Genomic DNA, 12,249 nt, shown 5'->3' with positions numbered 1-12,249 from the left:
TCACCGCCACAGACATCTTTCACCATTCGCCTTTTGGCGACATCCCGAACTCTCTTAAGTCTCTCTCTTTATCAGGAGAGCCCTGGCCGGACTACGGTCAGCGAGGGTGGGATACGGACGATAAGGAAATTCAAAGCCCACCCACCACCCACTTTGTAGCCACTGTCGACAATCTAACTGACATGCTTGACTTCAGCTCCGAATATATCGACGACATGGACGACGATGTAGGAGACGAACAGGAACCAGCACCTGTAGGGCGCTGGAAGGCCACCTCGTCATATGACATATATATGGTGGATACTCCAAAAGATGGAGATGGCGATGGAACAGTGGGGGATGACGCCCCCAAGAAACAGCCAAAGCGCCGGCATCAACGGCGCCGCTCTAAATCCCGCCAAAGCAAAAATGGTGATTCTGGCATGGGAGATAATACTACCCCGGATAACGCCGAAGAACGCCCACCTCAGCAAGATTCGGTACAGGAAGATGGAGAAGCCAGCCCTCATGAGAGAGCGGCAGACCGAGAGGTCGAGGATGATAACTATACGCCTCCCTCCGAAGACGAGGCAAGCCCCGATGACGACGAATTCTTCTTACCATCAGACCCCGCCGAACAAGAGCGTTTTAAACGCAGGCTTTTAGCCATGGCAAGCAGCCTCAAGAAAAAGCAGCAACAGCTTAAAGCTGCCCAAGATTTGCTAGCTGACAGATGGACTGAAGTCCTTACGGCCGAAGAGTATGAACTCGAACGCCCCTCCACGAGTTACCTGAAGCGCAGGCTGCTACCCCGATCAGAGGAGGAAGCACCTACATCACCAGCGCATGACATGGCAGACCGGCCACCTCGCGACCGCGACAGAGAGGCCCCTCGGCCCTCCACCCAAGCCATGCCCCGACGCCGCTCAACTAAGGCACGGGAAAATGCGCCCAACCTACGAGACATACTGGAGGATAAGGCAAGATAAACAAGATCGATCTACGGATCGCGCAGGCGCCCTATGGCATGTGACAATGATCTTCACTCCGGATACAACAAATCCGGCCGGGCCGAACACAACAGACATAGCGCTTCCGAGCTACGTCGTGATATAGCCCAGTACAGAGGCGCCGCACACCCGCTATGCTTCATGAATGAAGTAATGGATCATAAAATCCCAGAGGGTTTCAAACCCGTAAACATCGAATCATACGATGGCATAACAGACCCGGCAGTATGGATCGATGATTATCTCCTTCACATCCACATGGCACGCGGCGATGATCTACACGCCATCAAATACCTCCCGCTCAAACTTAAAGGACCGGCCCGACATTGGCTTAACAGCTTGCCAGCAGACTCAATCGGTTCTTGGGAGGACCTGGAAGCCGCATTCCTCGACAACTTCTAGGGCACTTACGTGCGACCGCCGGATGCCGACGACTTAAGCCACATAATTCAGCAGCCATAGGAATCGGCCAGACAATTCTGGACACGGTTCCTAACAAAGAAAAACCAAATAGTCGACTGTCCGGACGCAGAGGCCCTAGCAGCCTTCAAACATAACATCCACAACGAGTGGCTTGCCCGGCACCTGGGACAGGAAAATCCGAAATCCATGGCAGCCCACACAACACTCATGATCCTCTTTTGCGCGGGAGAAGACAGCTGGCTAGCTCGCAGTAACAACTTATCAAAGAACCCTGGTAATTTGGATACCAAGGACAAAAGTGGTAGGACACGTGGAATAAGAAAAAACGCCGCGTTAACAGTGACAGCAATGAAGACACGACAGTCAATGCCGGATTCCAAGGCTATAAATCCGGTCAGCGGAAAAAGCCATTCAAAAAGAATACTCAGGGCCCGTCCAGTTTGGACCGAATACTCGATCGCTTGTGCCAGATACATGGCACCCCCGAAAGGCCAGCCAATCACACTAACAGGGATTGTTGGGTGTTCAAGCAGGCAGGCAAGTTAAGGGCCGAAAACAGAGACAAGGGGCTGCACAGCGACAAAGAGGAGCCCAAGCCGCCGAACAACAATGGACATAAGGGCTTTCCCCCACAAGTGCGGATGGTGAACATGATATACGCAACCCACATTCCCAAGCGGGAGCGGAAGCGTGCGCTACGGGACGTATACGCGATAGAGCCAGTCGCCCCAAAGTTCAACCCATGGTCCTCCTGCCTGATCACTTTTGATCGAAGGGACCATCCCACTAGCATCCATCATGGCGGCTTCACTGCATTGGTTCTCGACCCAATCATCGACAAATTTCATCTCACAAGAGTCCTCATGGACGGCGGCAGTAGCCTGAACCTGCTTTATCAGGATACAGTGCGGAAAATGGGCATAGATCCCTCAAGGATTAAGCCCACAAGAATGACCTTTAAAGGCGTTATACCAGGTGTAGAAGCCAACTGTACAGGCTCAGTAACACTTGACGTGGTCTTCGGATCCCCAGACAATTTCCGAAGCGAAGAGTTAATCTTCGATATAGTCCCGTTTCACAGTGGCTATCACGCCCTGCTCGGACGAACCGCATTTGCAAAGTTCAATGCGGTGCCGCACTACGCATATCTCAAGCTCAAGATGCCAGGCCCTCGAGGAGTAATTACGGTCAACGGAAACACCGAACGCTCCCTCCGTACGAAGGAGCATACGGCGGCTCTCGTAGCGGAGGTACGAAGTAGCCTTCTTAGGCAATTCTCCAGTCCGACCATTAAAAAGCCAGACACTACCAAGCGCGCCCGGAGTAACCCACAGCAGGACCGCCTGGCACACTCTGAGCAAGCGTAGCAATGCGGCCCCAACCCCAGCTATCGCGACATAGCGAAACCAGTACCTCGCGTACATAACTACGCCCTTGAAATGCCATGGGCACAGGGGAAGGGGCACAATAACGGCACGCCCAGAATACGACTTAAAACGTACTAGGGGCTGCCGGATTCTCTTTTTAAATTTTTTCTTACCTTCAGGACTCCATACTTCGGACGACCTGTTCGGCAATTCAACTGCCGCACAAACGATGCAAGATCCAGGGAGGCAGATAAGCCATGCCGCACTATGGAACTCCCAGGTGGTCTCTGTTACGAGCGGTATACCTGTTTTAAATACAATTCTGCGGCCTGCCCCCGGTCAGGACATACTGAATAGTCCAATATCTTTTGCTTACCGCACTATTTGTATCGTTCGGCTTTGATAAATAGCCTTTATATAAACAATGCATAGCTTTTGTCTATTTTTTGCATTACTCTCTTTTATATATGTTTATTAATGACATGTTGCACCCGTACACTGTGGTACGGCAAGTACGCCAGGGGCTTCAGTACCCTTTAATATGGTGTGAGAAGTACGTACACTTTCACAAGTGCGGCACCCTGAACTTATAGCACTATATGGATCGGCTCCGAATCATGATTTGGGTCAATAGTTGGGTTTGCCCGGCTCCTATGTTTTGGTGCCTTACGTTCTGCTATATCGGCTAAGGTAGCACTAGGAGAACCACTGCGATTGTGCCTCGGTTGAGCTGGGTTAAGCACCTCAGTGGAGAAAGCTAAAACTGATTGTCATGATGAGGCGAGAGAGCGGTCGCTGTTCGAGAGGTTTTTTCGAGTCCCTAAAGACTTATGCTGCTTCGAGCGAGGAGCCGGATTTGTCCGACCAAGGCGTGGATAGCGCCCCGAACTCGGTCTTCCGAACTAGGGGCTTCGCCGAAATTTAAAATTATAAAGTTCTATGGCTAAGTGAGAGTGTTCAAGCATTATAGTCCGATTGCCTGGTTCGTTGTGCTGAGCGCCTCCCTCGAAGGACCCAACTATGGGAAAAAGAGCGCTCAGGTTTATCCCGAACACCCCAGCACTACTGGTATGGGGGCAGAAGCCGACGACTGGCCATCTCTCAATTTTTTGATAAACGGCCGCACAAAAAATAATATTTTAAATTCAACAAGCATTGCTTAAGCGCCTATGAACAAGTTTTCAGCGCATAGGATAAAAACGAGCGAGTTTATTCAAAAATTACATCCTTGGTACATTCATCCGCCACAAGGCGGGCACCCACAAGAACATCCTTGTAATAGTTCTCGGGCTTGCGATGCTCCTTCCCCGGCGGCGGCCCGTCCTTCACAAGCTTCTCACCGTCCAGCTTACCCCAGTGCACCTTTGCACGGGCAAGGGCCCGACGGGCACCTTCGATGCAGACGGAGCGCTTGATGACCTCGAGCCTTGGACAGGCCTCCACCAGCCGCCGCACCAGCCCGAAGTAGCTCCCAGGCAAGGCCTCTCTGGGCCACAGCCGAACTATGAAGCCCTTCATGGCCTGTTCGGCCGCCTTTTGGAGCTCGACTAGCTGTTTCAGCTGGTCGCTCAAGGGCACAGGGTGTCCGGCCTCAGCATACTGAGACCAAAACACCTTCTCCGTCGAGCTGCCCTCTTCAGCTCAGTAGAATGGGGCGACGTCGGATACGCTGCGGGGAAGATCTGCGAATGCCCCTGGAGAACTCCGGATTCGGGTAAGTAACAAGTAGTTTACTTTTACATTTCTGCTTTGCATAAAGAATGCCTTACCCGCTGCTATCTTCTTAATCTCCTCCAACTCTTGGAGGGCCTTTTGGGCTTCGGCCTTGGCAGACTTGGCAGTCTCAAGGGCCACCGCGAGCTCGGACGCTTGGGTCTTTGACTCAAGCTCCAAACTCTCATGTTTTTTCATGAGATCCTGAAGCTCTTGCTGCACCTCGCCGACCTGAGCCCCAAGTTTCTCTCGCTCGGTGCGCTCCGCGGCCGTTTTCTCTTCGGCCTCGAACAGCGCATGCTTGAGGGTCGCCACCTCAGTCGTGGCCCCTATAATAAGCAGTGCAATCCTGTTATTTTTTGCAATCACGCCTCTCTATAGGCACTTTTTCTGTAAGGTATTTCCTACCTTCTTTTTCCTTGAGCTGCCGCTTGGCAAGGCCGAGCTCTTGCTCGGTCCGCTTGAGGTCCTGTTTTAGGACACCCACCTCCGCAGTTAGTGCGGCGATGGATAGCAGCGAAGCCTGCACACGCATATTGACTCTTTATTGTTAGACTCCTGCGAAATTTACTGGATCCTCTATTCGGCTTTTCTTTCCGAACGCCAAATAGAGCATCAGGGGCTACTGTCTATGCGGTTATATTTTTACATATTTTTACTTACCTCGAAGCCCGTTAGGAGGCTAGCGCAAGCTTCACTCAGTCCGCTCTTGGCGGACTGAACCTTCTGGATCACCGTACTCATAATAGTACGGTGCTCCTCGTCGATGGAGGCGCCGTCAAGCACCTCGAGCAAATTGTCCGGCACCTCTGGTTGGACGGAGGCCGCCGGCTCAGAAGGCTTGCTCCCCTTGGAAGGAGTTCGCCTACCGTGGTCCGGAACTGTTGAAGATTCCGGCGTGGTGTCCGGCACAAAGCCGGACTTGGAGCCCTGGGGGGTCTTGTCCCCTTTACTCCTAGGGTCCGGGAGGTCGCCCTGCGGCTCCTCCAGGACCACCTCCTCCTGCCCCGGAGCTCGTTGCAACGCCACTTCGGCGTCGTCCGCAGTGCGGGGGGAGACAGCGGGCGGAACTGAGTTCACGTCCGATGAATCCAGGGAGCCGCTCGACAACTCGTTGAGTTCGGCCCGGGGCGGGCTGCATAATTATGTTCGACATTAGGGAAAGCTGTGCAACAAAGGAACATCATGAGTTATTCTGATATCTGAACTTACGATTTCGCCGGACGCTTGGCCCTGTTTGGCCACTCCTCTTTGCCCCCTTTGGCGTTGGGGGCGTAGTCCGACGGAGGGGTCTTCCTTTTCCTAGACCCCTCGGCCTCCCCCGTTGGGGCGGCCTTCCTCTTCTCTCCTCCCCCCGCTGGGGGGAGAGGTTTCTTCTTCATCCTCCTCGTCTTCACGGGGGGAGTGCGTCTCGGACTCGTTGGACAACGAGTCTGACACCACCATATGCCGGGAACTCTTTCGAGTCCCCGTGGCCTTCTTCTTCTTGGCCTTCTTCTCCGGCACGAGTCCGACACCACCATATGCCGGGAACTCTTTCGAGTCCCCGTGGCCTTCTTCTTCTTGGCCTTCTTCTCCGGCACCACATAAGGTGCCGGAACCAGCAGCTTCGCTAGTAGAGCGGGGGCTGGGTCTCCGGGCAAGGGAGCCGGACAGTTAATCGATCCGGACTTCGCCCGCCAAGCCTGTCAAAGGTAAGGGAGCTTAGATCCCGCATAGAGTCAAACTATGAAAAAACTTAACATCCTGTAAAAGGTGAAAATAGCTTACCTCGCTAGTGTGACGCTGCGAGCTGTATCCGCGGTCCTCGGAAGCGGATGTGGGAGTCTCGGCGCCTTTGGTTAGCACCTTCCAGACATCTTCATACATCGTGTCGAAGGGGCTGTTAAGGGTTTGGTGCTGCGCCGGGTTGAACTCCCACAGATTAAAGCCCCGTTGTTGACACGGGAGGATCCGGCGGACGAGCATAACCTGGACTACATTGACGAGCTTGATCGGCTTGCTCACCAGGGACTGGATGCATGTCTGCAGTCCGGTCACTTCTTTTTTGTCGCCCCACGACAGGCCCGTCTCTTTCCGGGACATAAGCCGCATGGGGGGTCCGGATCGGAACTCGGGGGTTGCGATCCATTTCGGATCGCGCGGCTCGGTGATGTAAAACCACCACGATTGCCACCCCTTCAGGGTCTCCACGAAGGAGCCCTCGAGCCATAGGACGTTGGCCATCTTGCCCGCCATGGCGCCTCCGCATTCCTCTTGGCTGCCGCGCACCACCTTGGGCTTGACGTTGAAGGTCTTGAGCCAGAGGCCGAAATGGGGGCGGATGCGGAGGAAGGCCTCGCACACGACGATGAATGCCGAGATGTTGAGGACGAAGTTTGGGGCCAGATCATGGAAATCCAGGCCATAGTAAAACATGAGCCCCCGGACAAATGGGTGGAGTGGAAAACCCAGTCCGCGGAGGAAGTGGGGAAGGAATACTACCCTCTCATGGGGCCTTGGGGTGGGGAGAAGCTGCCCCTCCTCGGGAAGCCGGTGCGCGATGTCTTTGGACAAGTATCTGCCTTCCTTAGCTTTTTGACATGGCCCTCCGTGACGGAGGAGACCATCCGCTTGCCTCCCGCTTCGGACATTGCTGGAGAAGGTTGAGGTGGGAAGTGCGGGCTTGGGCGCTGGAGCTCGAGTGCGTAGGAGATGGATAGGCAAACAAGGAAGAAGGCGTAGGTAAAAGGGTGGATCCTTATCCCCTTATATGGGCGGATGCGGTTGTGCGTCCCCACCAGCCTAGTAAAACTCGCTTGCCTCCCAAGCGCCATGATAAATGGCGCGGTTGGGTTAGCCACATCCGTATTGATGAGAATCCCGTAAAGGGGGTACACGATCTCTGCTTTGACAAGACGTGCCAAGGAAACCGCCTCACAAAACATTCTGAGGTGGAAAAGTAAAAACGATTCAAGTAAAGGACTTGGCCGTAGTGTGATGACGCACTGCGGAATACGTCGGCAGATTTGATTTGTGTCAATATTATTCTCTCTATGGCAATATGTGGAAACTTATTTTGCAGAGCCGGGCACTACTCTTGGTGTTTACAATCTTCTACGAAGGACTTGGAGGAGGAACCCGCCTTGCAATGCCGAAGACAATTTGCGCGCCGGACTCGTCGTCATTGAAGCCTGGTTCAGGGGCTACTGAGGGAGTCCTGGATTGGGGGGTGTTCGGGTAGCCGGACTATACCTTCAGCCGGACTCCTGGACTATGAAGATACAAGATTGAAGACTTCGTCCCGTGTCCAGATGGGACTTTCCTTGGCGTGGAAGGCAAGCTTGGCGATGCGGATATTCAGGATCTCCTACCATTGTAACCGACTTTATGTAACCCTAACCCTATCCGGTGTCTATATAAACCGGAGGGTTGTAGTCCGTAGGCAATCAACTCCATACACAACAATCATACCATAGGCTAGCTTCTAGGGTTTAGCCTCCTTGATCTCGTGGTAGATCTACGCTTGTACTACCCATATCATCAATATTAATCAAGGAGGAGTAGGGTATTACCTCCATCGAGAGGGCCCGAACCTGGGTAAAAAACATCTTGTCCCTTGTCTCCTGTTACCATCCGGCCTTGACGCACAGTCCGGGACCCCCTACCCGAGATCCGCCGGTTTTGACACCGACAGATACTCATAAGGAATTTCATTTTCAATAGGTTCAGTAGGTTGAGGAGCAACTCTTTGCTCTACTGGTCGGGGTGAAGATACCCCGAACAAGCCCCTCAGAGGATTACTTTCCATAGTAACAAGTGACAGTAAATTTCAGCACACTATATAAATTTTTCCTTACCAAATTCGACCTACCAAAGGCGCTTCACTCCCCGGCAATGATGCCAGAAAAAATTCTTGATGACCCACAATTATAGGGGATCTACTCCTTTCGATAAGTAAGAGCGTCGAACCCAACGAGGAGCAGAAGGAAATGATAAACGGTTTTCAGCAAGGTATTCTCTACAAGTACTGAAATAAGTGGTAACAGATAGTTTTGTAATGAGATAATTTGTAACGAGCAACAAGTAACAAAAGTAAATAAAGTGCAGCAAGGTGGCCCAATCCTTTTTGTAGCAAAGGACAAGCCTGGACAAACTCTTATATAAGGAAAAGCGATCCCGAGGACACATGGGAATATCGTCAAGCTAGTTTTCATCACGTTCATATGATTCACAATCGCTACTTTGATAATTTGATATGTGGGTGGACCACTGCTTGGGTGCTGTTCTTACTTGAACAAGCATCCCACTTATGATAAACCTCTATTGCAAGCATCCGCAACTACAACAAAATTATTAAGGTAAACCTAACCATAGCATGAAACATATGTATCCAAATCGGCCCCTTATGAAGCAACGCATAAACTGGGGTTTAAGCTTCTGTCACTCTAGCAACCCATCATCTACTTATTACTTCCCAATGCCTTCCTTTAGGCCCAAATAATGGTGAAGTGTTATGTAGTCGACGTTCACATAACACCACTAGAGCTAGACAAGATACATCTCATCAAAATATCGAACGAATACCAAATTCACATGACTACTAATAGCAAGACTTCTCCCTTGTCCTCAGGAACAAACGTAACTACTCAAAAAGCATATTCATGTTCATAATCAGAGGGGTATTAATATGCATAAAAGATCTGAACATATGATCTTCCACCAATTAAACCAACTAGCATCAACTACAAGGAGTAATTAACACTACTAGCAACCTACTAGCACCAATCCTGGACTTGGAGACAAGAATTGGATACAAGAGATGAACTAGGGTTTTGAGATGATATGGTGCTGATGAAGATGTTGATGGAGATTGCCCTCTCCCGATAAGAGGAGCATTGGTGATGACGATGGCGATGATTTCCCTGTTCGGGAGGGAAGTTTCCCCGGTAGAACAGCTCTGTCGGAGTTTCATCCCGAAAGGTTGCTTCCTATTTTTTTCTCGACGAAAGACTTCATATAGGAGAAGATGGTCATTGGAGAGCCACCAGGGGGCCCACGAGGCAGGGGACGCGCCCTAGGGGGGGGCCCACCCTTGTGAGAAGGGTGTGGGCCCCCTAGTCTTCTTCTTTGGCGAGGATTTTTCATTATTTATTATAAGGTGTTCCGTGGAGTTTCAGGACTTTTTTATTTGTGCAGAATAGGTCTCTAATATTTGCTCCTTTTCCAGCGCGGAATTCCAGCTGCCGGCATTCTCCCTCCTTATGTAAACCTTGTAAAATAAGAGAGAATAGCCATAACTATTGTGACATAATGTGAAATAACAGCACATAATGCAATAAATATCGATATAAAAGCATGATGAAAAATGGACGTATCACCGCACAGGCGTTGGGTGAAAGAGAAAAGCACAGCCGGCAGTGGATTGCCTCCCTCGCCAAAGGCGATAGAGTGAACACTGCACCTCCTCCCCTTCCCGGTGCGACGGGATCCGGACGCCACCTTCGCCAGCTGTGAGGGGGGTGAGAGAGACAGAGGCCACAACGCAGTCTTGTTTAGATCCGGTGAAGAGGGTGAGAGACAGTGAATATAGCAAACCCTAGCAAAGGAATGCCGAGCCTCCAGCGTGTGTATATATATATATATATATATATATATATATATATATATATATGTAGTGCAGCGAGAGTGTGGAGAGTGCAAACCCTAGCGAACAAACACTGAGGCTCCAGCTTATATATATACTGTAGTACGGACTGAGCTCTGGTGCCTTAACTGCACCTGCTTTTGGCTGTATGACAGGTGGGCCAGCCACATTTTGGGCCCACCTGTCATAAACCCAAAGGCAGGTGCACTAAAGTCAATGAAGCTGCGTCCATATAGTACTCGTGTATGCGACTAATATATAGTGGAGTGGTTTTCTTATTCTCTCCATAACAATCGTTTTAAATTGTGTAACTACGAAACAAAACTCTTTATTTAACATACCAGTGAAGAAAAACTACTGTCCACGCGTCCCGGTCGCACTTCCTGTCCTTCACGTGCGGTACACTACCCTCCCTTAAGTGAACAACCACACATGCACCAAATTATCGGAAACGTGTGAGAGTGTGTACAAATAAAGAATTCTAATTTCAACTATCGGAAAGGTTTGAGAGTATGTATAGTTTGCCCTCTCTAATAATTATGGTTTGTTGTGTTTGGCCTAAACTTGGTCAAACTTTACAAAGTTTGACTTCAGAAAAATCTAATATGCGGAGTAAATAAAAATGGAGGGCTACTACGTCCATCCAGGTTTTTAGTCCACACCATTTTATAATCAAAGTTAATAGTTGGACAAATAAAATTACAGGGGAGCTGGAGACAAAGCTGTGAGAAGTCTTAGAAATAAATACAAAACTTATGCTTTTAGTACCAACGTCGATCCTTCTTCGAGGAAACATTTGGTTCATAGCCAATTGTGTGATAAAATTGCACCAACGTGAAAGACGACTGTGTCTCCAACGCAACCAAGGTGAACTGATGAAGGATATTATCTTGGTGGGTAACAAGCAAAGAGCACTGATGGAAGAAATGTTGTTTATCATTGAGAATCGATCAGCTTCACCGGCCGACGCAACCATGAGGCGCAACCATGAGCATCGATAGGTCATCGTGGTGATGCATCATCAATTTGGCATCAAGTTTGGGTGAGGCACCTATGAAGTTCGACAAATCCTCACTGTGGTCTGTTTCTTCTCAGTAGTCAAGATCGAGGAAGGAAGAACCACGTGGCAGAGGACAGTGAGGCGGAACAACAATGGCCATCCAATTTTGTGCAGTTCCACTAAAATTGAGGAAGACATGCCCAGGTATGGAGATACGCATCGCTGTTTCCAAAAATATAAAAAGGGATATAGTGTTGTTACTTTGTTTTACAAGATTAACAACGACATCTCAATTGTCAATAAGAATTATGAAAAGTACACCAAGAAACAGAAGCATCGTGATTATCTTGATGGGAACTAAACCAGGATACCCGAGAAAAAAAGCATTTCTTCATTTAACTAATGATAGTATTAGATTAGCAACAACAATAGGAGCATATGGACAATGACCGCACAACCACCATGTACTTTTTGTCAAAACAACATGTATACCTCCAACGAGGCATAAATCAGGACAACTTTTCAAGTGGCATTTCCTCTATAATAGTAGGTGATGTTAGACTAGCTGACGAACCCTAGCTACTATACATGGGGAGCTGGGAGTAGTCGCATCGAAGAAAGCCCGCATGCAGCGACCTAGGGAGCTAGACCAGTACAAGAAGTTATACCTCAGGTGGGTGAGATGTCGTTTAGGCGGGCGGGCGGGATCTGCCCACACGACGGCAGTGAACAAGGGCATGGAGGACCTTCATCCGCGCCAGCAACGGCTCCGAGAGGACGGTGCGCATCGGCTTCCTCCATCGCCGATGGCGACAACGTTAATGCTACACCTCCTCACCTCCTGCAGTGGACGGGATTCGGCCGGATCTGTGACCACCGGCAAGGAGAGAGATAGTGTGGATACTGTCATCTTGGTTTGATATGAAGAGGGTGAGAGAGCGATATGCGAGAAACTCTATCAAACAAGAGGCTATAATGGAGTAACACAATCTCTCCATAGCAGTGGTTTTAAATAGAATACGTGTGTTCCTGGAAAAAAGAAACGAAAACTGGCGGACAATTTTTTAACGTACCAAGAAAGAAAACTCGATCAAAAACACGCCCCCGCTTCCAGGTCGCGAGAGTCGTCAC

This window comes from Triticum dicoccoides, chromosome 1A, assembly GCF_002162155.2.
Source record: "Triticum dicoccoides isolate Atlit2015 ecotype Zavitan chromosome 1A, WEW_v2.0, whole genome shotgun sequence".
Lineage (NCBI taxonomy): Eukaryota > Viridiplantae > Streptophyta > Magnoliopsida > Poales > Poaceae > Triticum > Triticum dicoccoides.
This window is presented reverse-complemented; position numbering follows the sequence as displayed.